The sequence below is a fragment of the Mobula birostris genome, chromosome 20 (assembly GCF_030028105.1).
Source record: "Mobula birostris isolate sMobBir1 chromosome 20, sMobBir1.hap1, whole genome shotgun sequence".
Classification (NCBI taxonomy): Eukaryota; Metazoa; Chordata; class Chondrichthyes; order Myliobatiformes; family Myliobatidae; genus Mobula; species Mobula birostris.
Genome location: NC_092389.1, coordinates 60,335,242 through 60,353,307, shown reverse-complemented (window position 1 = coordinate 60,353,307; position 18,066 = coordinate 60,335,242). Strand labels below are relative to the sequence as shown.

General features: G+C 45.5%; 2 protein-coding genes and 1 long non-coding RNA gene across 3 annotated transcripts in view; 1 reads left to right on the top strand and 2 right to left on the bottom strand.

Annotated features, from left to right (window-relative positions):
* The window catches only part of LOC140185019 (uncharacterized), a 777,523-nt gene that overhangs the window by 432,064 nt on the left and 327,393 nt on the right, over positions 1-18,066 (bottom strand). The window lies entirely within an intron of this gene.
* The window catches only part of LOC140185475 (uncharacterized), a 240,726-nt gene that overhangs the window by 85,609 nt on the left and 137,051 nt on the right, over positions 1-18,066 (top strand). The window lies entirely within an intron of this gene.
* Positions 5,137-9,380, bottom strand: LOC140185413 (uncharacterized). Its single transcript, XR_011882619.1, has 2 exons — positions 8,666-9,380; positions 5,137-6,606 (listed from the first exon to the last, which is right to left on the bottom strand). It is a non-coding gene; the product is annotated as an uncharacterized lncRNA (long non-coding RNA).

Below are 18,066 nucleotides of genomic sequence, written 5' to 3'. Positions count from 1 at the left end.
CCATCACTGTCACGTAGCACTGTCAGCAATCCTGAGAACGCCATCTTTGAGGTCCTGTTCTTCAGCCTTCTGTCTAGTTACCGAAACTCGCATTTCAGGACCTCATCCCTCTTCCTGCCTATGTCGTTGGTCCCAACATGTTTCCCTCTCGTACCCGGATGTCGTGCACCCGGTCAGAGACATCCTGGACCTTCGCACCCGGGAGGCAACAAACCATGCGGGTGTCCTTCTCACGTCCACAAAATCTCCTGTCTGCTCCCCTGACTATAGAGTCTCCAATGACGACAGCTCTCCTCTTCTCCGTCCCACCCTTCTGCACCACCGGGTCAGACTCAGTGCCGGAGGCCCTGCCACCGTAGCTCACACCTGGTCGGTCGTCCCCGCCAACGTATCCAGGACTGAAATAAAACATTTGTTCGCTAGAATGGCGCGTGGGGGAATTGTTATGGAACAAAACGGATTCATGACATCTGATAATGAAATGCAAAAACCTGTTTCCCCACTGAACCGAGTCTCACCAAGATGTTCCAATTCCAGTGTTTTGAAAAATATTGCTGATAAGGTCCATCAGTTGGACCCTAGACCGCAAGAAACAAGCGAAGGAGCTAATCGACAAGCATGGAAATGTATTTTGTGACATTTTGAAATGGTGCACATATGCAGTGCGTCACGTCGTTATAAATTCAGCCCAGCCCATGAAACAGCATCTTTACAGAGTGAACCCTGAGAAAAGTAAAATGGTTGAGCAAGAAATTAGAAACTAGAAAGAACAAGGGAGGAGAATGGATGACTGTATTGATAGAGTGGGGAAGGCTAAATACCTTACAAAGATTGACCTGTTAAAAGGATGCTGGGGTGTTCCTTTAGCAGAGAGGGCTAAAGAGATATCAGCATTTGGGACACCATCTGGACTGTATGAACATAATGTTTTACCCTTCGGGATGAAAAATGCACCAGGGACATTTCAAAGAATGATCAGTTCTGTGATTGGAGGTTTAGAAAACATAGAGGCTTTTATCAATGATTGACAGGCCTGGAATGACACATGGGAAGAGCATATTGCAGCAGTAGAAAAACTAAATGACAGACTTTCCAAGGCCAATCTTACCGTGAACTTTTATAAGAGTGAAATTGATCATGCTACTGTTATTTATCTTGACTATGTAGTAGGCCAGGGTCAACTGGCTCCTGTTCAGGCCAAGGTTCAAGCTGTTGCTGAGGTTCCTGTTCTGACCGGCAAGAAAGCTTTAAGAAGGTTTTTAGGAATGGTTGGATATTATCGTAAGTTTTGTAAGAAATTTGCTGACATCGCCCTCCCCCTAACAAAATTCCCAGGGAAGAGTGAAAGATTTGTCTGCAATGACTTTTGCCAGGAGGCATTTGAACATCTGAAAACCATCCTGTGTTATCATCCTCTGCTCAAAGCTGCTGATTTTTTGAAACCATTCGCGATAGCAACCGATGCTAGTTACGAAGCTGTTGGGGCGGTACTGTTACAGAAGGGTGTGGATGACATTGAACATCCAGTAGCTTATTTCTGAAAGAAATTCTCAGAGAAATTATTCAACTGTTGAAAAGGAATTGTTAGCACTTATTCTGGCTTTACAACATTTTAAGGTCTATGTTCAGAGACCTCAAAATCTGCCTGTTGCCCAGAGACCGCTTGTGGTTTACATGGACTATAATCCGTTGGTGTTTCGAGCTAAGATGAAGGATAAGAATAGAAGGTTGTTAAATTGGAGTCTGATATTGCAAGAATGTGACTGAAAAAAGCAAGCATGTGAAGGTACTGACAATATTAGAGCTGATTGTTTATCCAGATGTTAAGTTGGAAACTGTACAGATTTTTGCTCTGTCATCTGATGGATCAACATGTATTGTTTCAAACTCTGTAATGTACATTTAAACGAAAAAAAATGCCTTTGTCAATTTTTTTTCTCTCTTTGAAGAAAGGGTGTGGCGGGGTCCTAAATTACCCTATAAATTGTGCTTGTTTACCCCTATGAACTGTGCCTTTGAAAGAGAGAGAGAGAGTTATTTAACACCGACATATGCTTTTGAAAGAGGCAGAGAAACGCAGACTGCTCACAGGTTGTTTATACTTTCTTCAAGGACATCGCCTGCTTGTATTCTTCCACAGACAGAGAAGGGCGGAGTTATTTGAGAGACAGTTGGCGCTCAGTACGGGAAGATAAAATAGAAGGTCAGATGATATAGACCTCAGATACATGTTTTGGACACTGAAAGAGCTCTGTTGTGCCCGCAGAAAAAACGGGTTTTTGGAGGATCGATCAGTGGCTCTTGCAGTGAAAAGAAAAGGCAGTGACCGGTGGGGAGTTGTCCATGTGTCCACCCTTGCCTGGCTGATAGCTGGACCACAGAAAACCGGTCCCCATTGTTGAAGTCACAGTCAGTGACTATTAAAGGATTTCGGAGGACAAAGGGAAGATCGACGGCGTCAGCTCACCTGAAGATTCAGATCCCTCTCTCTCTCTCTCTGTCTCTCCATCACTACTCAACTCAACACCACGGACTGAACTGAACTGAACTTTACTCATCATCGTAAGACAGTATCTCCTTACCCCAAACTTGTACGTGTCAGCTGGAAGAGATATCGGACTGGAAGTGGGGAATCTAATAGAGGACAGATGGGCAGCGCCTCCGTCTGGTGATCCACCCTCTTTTAATTCTTCTATTGTCTTCTTTACTTCACCCTACACCCTCCTTCTGGTTGAACCTATCACCTTGTGTTTCTCTCCCTCATCCCCACAGCCTCTAAGCCTGACTTCTCATCTTTATTCCACCAGTCCCACTGGTTTCCCATCTATGTACTCCCTTTCATAGATGCTGCATAGCCTGCTGAGTTCCTCCAGCAATATTGTGTGTGTTACTAGTTACCCTGCCACCCCTTCTCTTCTTGGCTGCCCATCACCTTTCTCTGATTCTAGTAATCCTTCCTTTCGTCAGTATTCCACTCTACTCTCCTATTAGATTCGTTCTTCTGCAGCTCTTGAACTTTTCCAACTCTCATCTCCCAGCTTCTGACTTCAATTCCATCCCCTCCCACCAACCTTGCGCCTCATCTACCAACTGCCAACTTCAACTTCGACCACTTTCCTCAATTTATCATTCTAGCATCTATCCCCGTCCTTTCCGGTCCTGATGAAGTGTCATTTTACAAAACGTTGACGGTTGTCTGTTAACTGTTGTGTTGTCCACAGCGGACATGTCATTGCGGCTGGACACCGCCAGGTGGGAGTGTTGTTCACAGCGGACCTGTCTTTGCGGCAGGACTCACCCGGTAGGCGTGTTGTCCATTGCGGACCGGTCATGCGGCAGGACACCACTAGGTGGGAGTGTTATCAACAAGAGAACGGCCATTGCGGCAGAAAACATCCAGGTGAGCATGCTGTCACAGAGAACCTGCCATTCCGGCAGGACACCACAAGGTGGGAGTGTTATCAACAAGGGACCGGCCATTGCGGCAGGAAACCTCCAGGTGAGAGTCCCGTCCACAGAGGCCCTGCCATTCCCGCAGGACACCACTAGGTGGGAGTGTTATCAACAAGGGACCGGTCAGTGCGGCAGGAAACCTCCAGGTGAGAGTCCCGTCCACAGAGGACCTGCCATTCCGGCAGGTCACCACTAGGTGGGACAATTGCCCATAGAATGTACTGGAGGAACTCACGGGTGAAGCAGCGTCAATGGAAATGAATCAACAGTTAACTTTTCGAGCTGAAACCGTTTTTCAAGATGGGAAATGAAGGGGGAAGGCGGGGCAGTAGAAAGAGGATAGACAGGAAGTGATTGGTGAAGTCCGTTGAGTGGGAAGATAAAGAGCTGGAGAGCAAGGCATCTGGTTTGAGAGGAGAGGATGGGCCATGGGAGAAAGGGAAGGAGGAGTGGGAAAAGTAGTTAATATGCAGATGAGAAAAGGAGGTAAGAGCCAGAGTGGTGGGGGGGGGGGAGGAGATGAGGGGAGAGGGAAGGGTAAAGTTTACTGGAAGGAGAAATCGATACTCATCCCATCTGGTTGGGGGTTATATAAAAAAATGTAAGGTGTTGCTCATCCACCCGCAGGTTGGCATCATGATGGCAGAAGAGGAAGTCATGGAACGATATGTGGGAATGGAAATGAAGATAGGAATGAAATTGTTTGGGCACAGGGGAGTTCCACTTTTGTCAGATGAAAAGGAAGTTCTGGACAGAGCAATTTCCCCAATTTACGCCAGGTCTCACCGATGTGGAGGAGCTGCATCAGGAGCACCGGATACAATGGACAAGTGTTGCCTCACCTGGAAGACTCTCTTTGGGCGATGAATAGAGTAAGGGTGATGAATGCACGGGTGTAGTATTTCTCTCTGTTTCAGGGATAGGTGCCAGGAGGAACAATAGTGGAAAAGGACAAATGGAGGGAACAATCTCTGTAGAAACTGGAAAGTGGTGGGTAGTAAATATGTGTTTGGAACACAAGACACTGGAACAGAATCAGGTCATTCAGCCCATCGAGTCTGCTCCCTTATTTCATCGTGGCTGACCAATTTCCCTCCCGAACCCATCCTTCTGCCCTCCTCCCGGGACAAAACACGCCCTGAGTAATGAAGAACCTGTCAACCTCCTCCATATTTACACTCTATAACCTGCAAACACAGCCACCTGTAGCAATGAATTGAACAGATTCACCACCTACTGTTCTCAACCAGGTAATTATAGGGCGGTGAGGCTGACATCAGAAGTGCTAAATCTATTGGATTATCTAAAGGCAAGTCCTGCCGAATGGCCTCGGCCCGACACGTCGAATGTACTCTTTTCCATAGATACTGCCTGGCCTGCTGAGTTCCTCCAGCATTGTGTCTGTGTGTTGCTTGGATTCCCATCATCTGCAGATTTTCTCTTGTTTGTGACAATCAATTGCATTCATTTTTTGCGGACAGGAAGGCTGGTTTACCATTTTATCTGCAACTGGACAGTTCACTTTTGAACATTATGAGTGCGATGTTGTACTATGAATATGTTGACCACTACACTCTACATGGTTTTGTTCTATTTGTATTGCTTCTCGTAAAATGTGTGAATAATTTGTGTTTCTGTTGTTGTGAGCGCGGCTTTGCCATGTGTCTGTGATGATGTTGCCGGTATGTTTATCAGAGCAGCTGTGTTTAATGTCATTTTCTGTTCACAACTGTAAAGGAAAATAAAACAATTGTTACTCCGGATCAGAAGCAGCAATAAAAAGGGAAACACACAATGATAAAGAACAATAATAAAAATACAATAAATATAAATATATAGGATAGCTCATATACACAGATTGATTGTATGTCCTTAAAGTGACACCTGGCTGTACATGACGTGACTGACAGGAAATGATGAAGTAGTGGTGGTTGCGGGTGTGCAGGAGTGGGTTAGTGGGAGGAGGTGTTGAATAACTTTGCTTCTTGGGACGAGTAACTGTTTTGAGTAACTGGGGCGTTTCTGGTGTGGATGCAATGTAGCCTCCTCCATGACGGGATTGGGGCAACAGTCCGTGAGTCGGGTGGGTGGGATCCTTCATGATGTTACCGGCCTTTCGGCCACCTTTTTGTATCCATCTCCCTGACGGTGGACAGGCACCTTTTTGTATCCATCTCCCTGATGGTGGACAGGCACCTTTTTGTATCCATCTCCCTGATGGTGGACAGGCTGATGTCACTGATGCTTTGGGCAGCTTGGACCGCCAGTTCAGAGCCTTCCTGTCAGCCGTGGTGCAGTTTCCGTACTGTGCAGTGATGCAACGAGTTAGGATATTCTCCACTGCGCACCTGCAGATTGAAATGAGTATGGATATACAGTGCACAGCCCAGCTCTCTGCAGCCTCCTCAGAAAGCAGAGGGTCGGTGAGTTTACTGTGACGGTGTAGGATGTGTTCTGGCACCATGAGAGTTTGAGACTGCTGACAATTTCCACTGCCACGTCACTGATGTAAAGAGCGATGTGAGAGGTGCGAGTCCTCCCAAAGTCAATAACCATCTCCTTTATCCTGTTGACATTGAAGAAGAGGCATCAGGCTCAGCGCTCTTCCACCTCCTCTCTGTCGGCCATCTCACAGTTGTTGGCGATGAGCCCCTCAAGTGTGGTGTCATAGGCGACCCTGACGATGTGATTACTCAGGTGTTTGACTGTGGAGTCATGTGTGAGCAGAGTGTACAGCAATGGGCTCAGCACACAGCCGTGGGGACACCGTACTGAGGAGGACAGGAGACAGGAACAGATGTACATCCTGACCATCTGACGGATAGTGACATGAGGGGTTGTGTTTAGTATTTCAAATTCTTCTTTCTGTTCTTCACTCAATTACATCTCTGCTGATACACCCTCTGGACCGTAGGTAATAGATGTGTCCAGTTAAAGAAAGAGTTTCTGTTCTATGTTCGGAAAGGACCAGTTGATAATAAATCAGCTGAAATAGTTCAGTATACAGAGTGGTAGAATGTAAATGCATCAGAGGTTTACATGTCAGAAGAAGGTGTCGTAGATAATCAGCGTCGCTGCGCAGTTCAAGACTGTCTGTACCTCGACAGCGGAGCTGTCCTGCAAGTCTATTCCAGCAGAAGACTCCCATATGTCCTGGAAACGGAAAATAAAGTCAGTTATAGTGTATCCCGCTGTCTGTCTGCACCTGGTGACATTTACAAAATCACTATGCTGACGTGCTGTCCCATCAGTGGCAACCTTACACAGTCCCTTTAACCACGTTTCCATGGTAACATTATTAATGTCATTAATGGTTCGTGTCCAATCTCCATCTCTTCGTCGCTGGAGTTCAAAAGCTCTTTCTACTGCACGTCACGCTGGGATTCGAGCTCTTTGTTCTGTCGTCTGCTAACATTAAAACTTCATCCAGAATCTTGGATCCGGGCTGGACTCGGGCTGTCTTAGACTCGGTAGGTGGGTATATAAGAACATACGAAGATAATAATTAGGAGTAGGACTCGGCCATCTGGCCCATCGAGCCTGCTCCGTCATTAACCCTCCATAACCCTTAATTCCCATACGATGCAAAATCTATCCACCCTTGTCATAAATATATTTACTGAGGTTGCCTCTACTGCTTCATTTTGCAGAGAATTCTACAAATTCACCACTCCAGGAAAAGCAGTTCCATCTCATCTCCGTCCTAAATCTACTCCTCAGAATCTTGAGGCTATGTCCGGAAGTTCCAGTCTCACCTACCAGTGGAAGCAACTTTCCTGCCTAAATCTTATCTATCCCTTTCATAATTTTATATGTTTCCATAAGACCTCGTCTCATTCTTCTGAATTCCAGTGAATATTTCGCAGGTGTTTTAACCTCTGCCCACAGTCATTGTGGAAAATCATTTATTTTACCATGAGATCATAGACAGTCCACATTTGTGGAACTCTGAGTTTGAGGAAAATCATCTTGTGTTTGGTTCCAGTAGCAGACAAGTGTATGTGTCCATATCAGAACAGAGGCGTTAGTTCAGAACGTTCTTTCCCAACCGTCCACACTTATCTCATCTGTCCAGCTGTATTATCGCTCTGCTGAGGGGCTGTGGTCAGCACAATAATCTTAGTACTACAGACTTGCAACTGAATTGGATAAATACAGGCTGTCAAGTCACAAAGTTTTAACAGCACACAATTCTTTTAACCCTCTCTTCCCCCTCACTTCCCTTCTCTGTCTGCCACCCTCACCTTCTCTCCATATCTCTCCCACCAATCTCTGCCCTCTGAATGAGAGGGAAATCAGCTTGTATTTGGTTCCAGTAGCAGACAAGTGTGTATGAACTCCTCAGAGCAGAGGAGTTAATTCAGAACGTTCTTTCCCATCCGTCTACACTTATCTCATCTGTACAGCTGTATTATCGCTCTACTGAGGGGTTGTGGTCAGCACAATGATCTTAGCTAACAGACTTGCAACTGAATTGGATAAATACCAGCCATCGAAAAAATCATAAAGCTTTAACAACACACAACACTTTTAACCCTCTCTTCCCCCTCCCTACCCTTCTTTCACTACATCTCTCCCCCCCACTGACTCTCCCCCCACCCTTCCCCCACTCTCCACCCTCTGAGTTAGAGGGAGCTCAGCTTGAGTTCGGATCCAGTAGCAGACAAGTGTGTGTGACTTTATCAGAACAGAGGAGTTAATTCAGAACGTTCTTTCCCAACCGTCCACACTTATCTCATTTGTACAGCTGTATTATCGCTCTACTGAGGGGTTGTGGTCAGCACAATGACCTTAGTTCTGCAAACTTGCAACTGAATTGGATAAATACAGGCTATCGACGAAGTCACAAACTTTAACAGCACACAACTGTTTTAACCGTCTCTCCCCCGCCCCCTCACCTTCTCTCCATTCTCCTCCCTCTGAGTTACAGGGAAATCAGCTCATGTTTCTATCTGGAAAAAATCCACAAGGTCCCAAAGCTTTAACAACACACAGCTCTTTTCACCCTCTCTGCCCGCCCCCCTCCCCTTCTCTCCATTCTCCTCCCTCTGATTACAGAGAAATCAGCTTATGTTTCTATCTAGGAAAAATCCACAAGCTCCCAAAGCTTTAACAACACACAGCTCTTTTGATTTCATATTTCAAATGTTCTTCCACAGGGCTGATGACTATAAATGCTTTGGCGCTGCCAGTTCAGAGAGCTGACACGTACCTGCTGTCACAGAGGAGGCACAGCACTGCTACTGCTTTAAAAGTTTTCACAAGTTCAGCTTGTCGTCTAAAACTCTGACAAACTTTGATAAATGCATGATAGACAGTATCCTGACTGGTTGCATCACAGCCCGGGACAGAAACCGGTTCCCATGAACGGAAAATTCTACAGAAAGTGCTGGACATCTCCCAGCCAGCAAAAAAAAAAATTCAGCACATCGACAAGAAGTGCTGCCACAAGAAAGCAGCATCAATGATAACACCTCCCACCCGCTCAGGCCACGCTCTCTTCCCGCTGCTGCCTTGGGGAAGGAGGTCCCACACGCATGGACACATTTTCCAGGCCTCTGCAACTCATCGTCTCAGCATTATGAGTCTGTCGGTCTTCCTGTGTAGTTTATTTTTATTTTATTACATTTTTCTGTTCTACTGTGCATGCCCGTCAGAAAATGAATATCATGGTCGTACATGGTTATGTATATGTACTTTCATAATAAGTTTAATTTCAAATTTGAGGAAAGACGCAAAAGCACACAGACATCCCTCCAAAGGCAGAATGAGACACACACTCACAAACTCACACTCACATACTCACACACACACTCACACACTCAGACTAACAGACACACACACACACACTCACACAGACACACACACTCACACACACACACACTCACACAGACACTCACACACACACACACTCACACAGACACACACACTCACACACACACTCACACAGACACACACACTCACACACACTCACACAGACACACACACTCACACACACACACACTCACACAGACACTCACACACACACACACTCACACAGACACACACACTCACACACACACACTCACACACACACACACACAGACACACACACTCACACACACACACACTCACACACTCACACTCACTCACACAGACACACACTCACACAGACACACACACTCACACACACACTCACTCACACAGACACACACACTCACTTTCACAGTCAGACACACACACTCAAACACCGATCCACACCTGCTCGCGCAGAGAGGCACACATTGACATAAATGTACACACAGGCCATGAGACTCATACGAAACGCAGACAGACACACACGTGCTCGCACAGACACATGCTGTGTACAGTACATGCACACTCACACACATCAATAGAAACAAACAAGCACACAGACTCAAATACACATGCAGACATCACAAGAATCCCGGCCCTGTTACAAGGACTGTGGAAAGGATGTGGGAGTGTCCTTTTGAAATGGAGATGAGGAAGAATTTCTTAAACCAGAGATTAGTGAATCTGTGAAATTCCTTGCTACAGCCAGCTGTGGAGGTCGTCATTATTAATATTTAAGGCAGAGGTTGATAGATCCTTGACTGGTCAGGGCATGAAGGGATACAGGGAGAAGGCAGGAGACTGGAGCTGAGAGGGATAATGAATCAGCCGTGTTGAAATTACGGTGCAGACTCGATGAGCCAAATGGCCTAATTATTCTCCTGTAACTTGTGGTCTCATAACAAACTCTCATTCAATGTCAGCAAGAGCAAGGAGCTGATTATTAACCCCAGAGGGAGGGAACAGGAGGTCCATGAGCCAGTCCTCATCGGGGATCAAAGGTGGACAGGGTCACCAATCTCAAACCTTTGTAATCACCTTCAAGGCTCTTAATCTCATGTTATTAATATGCATTATTATTATTATTATTATATTTATTTATTTTCTTTTGTATTTGCATAGTTTGTTGTTTTTGTTTGCATATGATTTCCTTTTTCTTTTGTCTGTCCTGTTGAGTACAGTTTTTTTATGTTGGCGCGAGGCCAAGTGGTTAAGGCTTTCGTCTAGTGATCTGAAGGTCGCTCGTCGAGCCTTGGCTGAGGCAGCGTGTTGTGTCCTCGAGCAAGGCACTTAACCACACATTTGCTCTGCGACGACACCGGTGTCAAGCTGTATGGGTCCTAGTGCCCTTCCCTTGTACAACATCGGTGGCGAGCAGAGGGGAGACTTGCAGCATGGGCAACTGCCGGTCTTCCATACAACCCTGCCCAGGCCTGCGCCCTGGAAACCTTCCAAGGCGCAAATCCATGGTCTCGCGAGACTAACGGATGCCTGTTTGTGAATTCTATTATGGTTCTTTGCTTTACTGAGCTTGCCCACAGAAAAACGAATCTCGGGATCCCAGCAGAAGTGGTTCAGGCAGGTTCGATGTTGTCGTTTAAAGTTAAATTGGATAGAAATATGGACATGAAAGGAACGGGGGGTTATGGGCCGAGTGCAGGTTGGTGGGACTGAGTGAGAGTAACAGTTCGGCACGGACTAGAAGGGCCGACATGGCCTGTTTCCGTGCTGAAATTGTTATGCGGTTATATGAGGGGTTGATCATGACGAAAATCAACTCCTGTCTGTGCATGGACCTGCACCCACTGCAATTTGCTGATCGCCACAATCTGTCTACAGCAGATGCAATCTCATTGTTTCTCCACTCAGCCTTAGATCAGCAGGACAATAGCAATACACAAGTCAGGCTGCTGATTACAGCTCAGCGTTGAACACAATCAGCCACTCAATTGTAATCAACAAGCTCCAAACCTTGGGCCTCTGTACCTCCTTCTGCAACTGGATCCTCACCAGGAGACCACAGTCTGTGTGGATCAGAAATAACATCTCCTCCTTGCTGACAATCAACACTGACACACCTCAACGATGCGTGCTCAGCCCACTGCTCTACTCTCTCCACACCCACGTCTGTGTGGCCAGGCTCATCTATAAACTTGCCGATGACACAACTATTGTTGGTGGAATTTCAGATGGTGACGAGGAGGAGGACAGGAGTGAGATCGATCAGCAAGTTGAGTGGTGTCGCAGTAACAACCTCGCACTCAACATCATTAAGACAAAGGAATTGATTGTGGATTCAGGAAGGGGAAGTCGAGGGAACACACACCAGTCCTCATCGTAGGATCAGAAGTGAAAAGGGTGAACAGTTTCCATTTCCTGCTTGTCAACATCTCTGAGGAACTATCCAGGGCCCAACATATTGATGCAGTTACAATGAAGGCACAACATCGGCTATATTTCATTCAGAGATTGAGGGGAATCGGTCTGTCACTAAAGACACTTGCAAATTTCTACAGATGTACTGTGGAGAGCATTCAAACTGGTTGCATCACTGCCTGGTGTGGAGAGGCCTCTGCACAGGACCAGAAAATGCTGCAGAAAGTTGTAAACTCAGCCAGCTCCTTCATGGACACTGGACTCCACAGCATCCAGGACACAGTCAAAAGATGATGCCACAAAAAGGTGGCGTCCATCATTAAGCCCCCATCACCCAGGACAGGCCGTCTTCTCATTGCTACCACCAAGGAGGATGTACAGGACCCCGAAGACACACTCACCGGTTCAGAAACAGCATCTTCCCCTCTGCCATCAGATTTCTAAATGGACAATGAACTCCAGAACACTTCCTCAGTATTTTCCCTCGCTTTTTGCAGTGCTCTTCAAATTTAACTTTATACATACTGATTGTAATTTGTAGTTTTTATCACTAGATATTGCAATGTACTGCTGTCACAAAACAACAAATTTCACCACATATGCCAGTGATATGAAACCTGATTCTGATACACAAACACACACAGCTGGGCTCAGACACACAACACTCCCACATTCCTCCCGTTGTGACTCCCTGCTTGCTCCGTGGCCCCCGGTATGAAGCTCAAACTGTTGCAACACCTGCCCTTTAAATTCATGTCTGAGGCTGTATTATATCTGTTCACTGTTTGAGATCGATATTAAATGAACAGCATTGAATGGGAAGGAGGGTTTGAATACAAGAATAAAGATCTCCTCTGAAGGTATATGGGGTCCTGGTGAGAGCGTACATGGAACACTGTGCCCAGGTCTGGTCTCTCTCCCAGAGTCAGCCTGTGGGATGAAGGGAATGAGTGAAGATTTCCCAGCTTGATAAGGGAGGTGAGGTTATGTCCTCAGAAATAGTATACTGACTAGTCCTGTCTCAAAATTAGAGAACTAAGGCCTGTATTGTGCTATAGGTTTTCTATGTTTCTATGTTTTTAAAAACTCGATTCCATACATTCCACATGTTTCCATACATTCCACACGTTTACATAAAGGAGACGTTATTGATATTGGCCAAAAACAAGGAGGATCAGACGGGGAGCTCCAAGTTTTAGAATGAGCACTACTACAACCATTTTCCATGAGGAAAGTCGATGGCCAAACCTCAAAATACGATTCAAAATGTTAATATTTTCAAAAAAGGAAATTTGATACATACCTGTTGAATCAAGAATTTCTTCTACAAGTTCCTGATACATTTTGTTCCCATTCACAACTCTCTACCCTGCCCTTTTCCTTATAAAACTGGCAACCCCACCCATCTGTCAACTAACCTGTCAAGCCGAACGACAATATAATCCTACATAGGAATAAAAACTTAAAATGTGCAGGTTTCCTGAATAGATATAACATTGGAAAACTTTGACAAATGAGAAGTAAACTTCTTAAAGTCGTGACCACTATAAATCAGAGTTCTCGCATTTCATTGCAATATTTTAATCCTGTTATGTATGTTCACAAGTAGACTGGGATACAGACACCCCACCCAACAAATCTTCATTTTTAAAGCCTCCAACAAAACACCAGTTACACCAAGATACCTTTCTGCAGCTTTCACAATAATTTTAATTTACTCAGTAGGATGGGATGCCTGAGCAGTAAAATTCACCACATCATTTATAAACATCACAAACTTCATTTTATCCGGCAGTGAAGTATCTTTGGTGGGAGAACTGTGATGCTGGCATATCCACTGACGTCACAGTCTGTGCTCTGACTGGGAACACTTTATCCAGTTTACCTGCTCTGCTTGCTGTACTTGTCCATAACAGGCCCTTCTGCTCCTTGTGTTGTTCTGAACCAACTGAACCGGACATTTCATGCCTTACTAAACCAATCCCTCTGCCTACTCAAGGAACACATCCCTGTATTCTCCACACATTCATGTGGTATCTAATAGACTCCATCACATCTGCCTCCACCACCACCCCTGACATTCACTCCAGACACCCGTCACTATGAGTATAAAAAACAGAACTTGAAACACAAATCTCCCTTACAATTCTGAGTCAGGTTTTTAACATCTTTTGTAACTGTTTTTTTTTAAACAGCAGCTGTGCCGAGAAAAGATGCAAAATTACACTAAATTACAAAATACATAAATAGTGCAAAAAGGACCAATGAGGTAGTTTTTTTCTCTTTTCTCCTGAAGTGCATGCCCTCTGGTATTAGACATTTCCTCCATAGAGATCAAAATACGGGTTGTCCACTCTGTCCGTGCCTCTCACGTTCCTGTAAACGTCTGTCAGACCTCCCTCAGCCTCAGCCGCTCCAGAGAAACTAGATCCCGAGATTGTCCATTCTCACTTTATCCAGGCAGCATCCTGTTTAGCCTCTTCCACTCACCATCCAAAACCACCGCATTATTCCTACATTAGAATGCAGTTCTCCAGATGCAACATAACTGCCTGACACTGGAACCAGTATCTGGAGTTGTGAACTCGGATTCCAAGCTCCCTCAGTAGATCAATACTGTCCAATCCCGCCCCATGAATATAACCGCAAGGGGGTAATGCTGAGCCTTTATAACACTCTAGTCAGACCACACTTGGAGTATTGTCAATAGTGTTGGGCTCCATATCTCAGAAAGGATCGGTCGTCATTGGAGAGAGTCCAAAAGAGGTTCAAAAGGATGATTTTGGGAATGAAGTGGTTAACATATGAAGAGCATTTGGCAACTTTGACCCTGTACTGACTGGGATTCTGAAGAATGCAGAGGGGATCTCATTGAAACCTGTTGAATGATGAAAGGACCAGATAAGGTGGATGTGGAGAGGATGTTTCCGATGGTGGGGCTATCAAAATCCAGAGGGCACAGCCACAAAAAATGAGGGTCCACCTTTTCAAACAGAGGTAAGTTTATAGTTTTTTATTAGACAGGGAGTATTGGATGTTTGGAATGCTCTGCACAGACTGCGGTACAGGCCAAGTCTGTGGGTATATTTAAGGCAGAAGTTGATTGTTTCCTGATCGGTCAGGGCATCAAAGGATATGGCGAGAGGTCAGGTGTATGGAATTGAGTGTGATCCGGGATCAGCCATGACGGAAAGGCAGCAGACTCGATGGGGTGAATAGCCTAATTCTGCTCCAATTACTTATGGTCTTATGGCCACAAACCCCCTTAATCATGATGAATCTCCTCTGCAGTCTTCCAGCACTAAACACCCTTTGTATGGAAAGCTAAGAAGACTGAATACAACTTTTCAAGAACTTTGGCAAGTCAGGCACCATCTATTGAGGGGAATAGAGTCGATGTTTGGGACAGAACCTCTCTCTTACAGCACTGACACAGGCCCTTTGGCCCAACCTTTCCCTGCAGTCCTGGTGTCCATTTAAATTAATCCCTCTGCCTGCCTTTGACATAGAACATAGAAATCTACAGCACATTACAGGCCCTTCAGCCCACAATGTTGTGTCGACCATGTGACCTACTCTAGAAACTGCCTAGGAGTTCCCTATCGTATAGTCGTCAATTTTTCTAAGCTCCATGTGCCGATCTAAAAGTCTCTTACAATACCCTATTGTAACTGCATCTACCACCATTGTTGGCAGTGCAGTATGACTTGGATAGGTTAGGTGAGTGGGAAAATTCATGGCAGATGCAATTTAATGCGGATAAATGTGAGGTTATCCGCTTTGGTGGCAAAAACAGGAAAACAGATTATTATCTGAATGGTGGCCGATTAGGAAAAGGGGAGGTGCAACGAGACCTGGGTGTCATTGTACACCAGTCATTGAAAGTGGGCATGCAGGTACAGCAGGCGGTGAAAAAGGCCAATGGTATGCTGGCATTTATAGCGAGAGGATTCGAGTACAGGAGCAGGAAGGTACTACTGCAGTTGTACAAGGCCTTGGTGAGACCACACCTGGAGTATTGTGTTCAGTTTTGGTCCCCTAATCTGAGAAAAGACATCCTTGCCATAGAGGGAGTACAAAGAAGGTTCACCAGATTGATTCCTGGGATGGCAGGACTTTTATATGATGAAAGACTGGATCGACTAGGCTTATACTCATTGAAATTTAGAAGATTGATGGAGGATCTTATTAAAACATATAAAATCCTAATGGGATTGGACAGGCTAGATGCAGGAAGATTGTTCCCGATGTTGGGGAAGTACAGAACGGGGGGGGGGTCACAGTTTGAGGATAAAGGGGAAGCCTTTTAGGACCGAGATTGGGAAAAACTTCTTCACACAGAGAGTGGTGAATCTGTGGAATTCTCTGCCACAGGAAACAGTTGAGGCCAGTTCATTGGCTATATTTAAGAGGGAGGTAGATATGGCCCTTGTGGCTAAAGGGATCAGGGGGTATGGAGAGAAGGCAGGTACAGGGTTCTGAGTTGGATGATCAGCCATGATCATACTGAATGGCGGTGCAGGCTCGATGGGCCGAATGGCCTACTGCACCTATTTTCTATGTTTTTCTATGTTTCTATTCCAGACACCATCCACACTCTGTGTGAAAAAATTAACCCCTGACATCCCCGTTGTACAGACTTCCAAGCACCTGAAAACTATGCCCCCTCATGTCAGTCATTTCGCTCCCTCTTTTGTATCCACATTCTTTTTGTAGTGAGGTGACCAGAATTGAACACAGTACTCCAAGTGGGGTGTAACTAAGACCTTATATAGCTTCAACATTCCCTCACAGCTCTTGAACTCAGTCCCACGGTTGATGAATCCATCACACCAGACGCCTTCTTAACAACACTGCCAACCTGTACAGCAGCTTTGAGTGTCGTATGGACACGGACCCCAAGATCTCTCTGACCCTCCACACTGCCAACAGTCTCACCATTAATGTTATATTCTGTGTTCAAAACTGACCTGTCAAACTGATCCGCTTCACACGTATCTGGATTGAACTCCATCTGCCACTTCTCAGCCCAGTTCTGCATCCTACTTATTTTCCGCTGTAATCTCTAACAACCCTCCAGACTCTCCACAACACCCCCAACTTTTGTGTCATCAAGTCAAGTCGCTTTTATTGTCATTTCGACCATAAACTGCTGGTACAGTACACAGTAAAAACAAAACCACGTTCCTCCAGGACCCTGGTGCTACATGAAACAACACAAAACTATACTAGACTGTGTGAGACAGCACAAGGCTACACTAGACTACGTAAAACAACATAAAAACTGCACTAGACTACAGCCCTGCACAGCACTACATAAAGTGCACAAAACAGTGCAGGGCAGTACAATAATTAATACACAAGACAATAAGCACAGTAGAGGACAAATTACAATATAATAATAAATGATGCAGATGTCAGTCTAGACTCTGGGTATTGAGCAGTCTGATGGCTGGGGGGAAGAAACTGTTGCACAGTCTGGTCGTGAGAGCCCGAATGCTTCGGTACCTTTTGCCAGATGGCAGGACGGAGAAGAGTTTGTGTGAGGGGTGCAATAGACAATAGGTGCAGGAGTCGGCCATTCGGCCCTTCGAGCCAGCACTACCATTCACTGTGATCATGGCTGATCATCCACAATCAGTACCCCGTTCCTGTCTTCTCCCCATATCCATTGACTCCGCTATCATTAAGAGCTCTATCTAACTCTTTCTTGAAAGCATCCAGAGAATTGGCCTCCACTGCCTTCAGGGGCAGAGCATTCCACAGATCCACAGCTCTCTGGGTGAAAATGTTTTTCCTCAACCCCGTTCTAAATGGCCTACCCCTTATTCTTAAACTATGGCCCTGTTCTGTACTCCCCAACATTGGGAACATGTTTCCTGCCTCCAGTGTGTCCAATCCCTTAATAATCTTATATGTTTCAATCAGATCCCCTCTCATCCTTCTAAATTCTAGTGTATACAAGCCCAGTCGCTCCAATCTTTCAACATATGACAGTCCCGCCATACCGGGAATTAACCTTGTGAACCTACGCTGCACTCCCTCAGCAGCAAAAATGTACTTCCTCAAATTTGGAGACTAAAACTGCACACAATACTCCAGGTGTAGTCTCACCGGGGCCCTGTACAACTGCAGAAGGACCTCTTTGCTCCTATACTCAATTCCCCTTGTTATGAAGGCCAACATGCCATTAGCTTTCTTCACTGCCTGCTGTCCTGCATGCTTACTTTCAGTGACTGATGTACAAGAACACCCAGATCTTGTTGTACTTCCCCTTTTCCGAACTTGACAACATTCAGAACATAATCTGCCTTCCTGTTCTTGCCACCAAAGTGGATAACCTCAAATTTATCTGCATTAAACTGCATCAGCCATGCATCTGCCCACTCACCCAACCAGTCC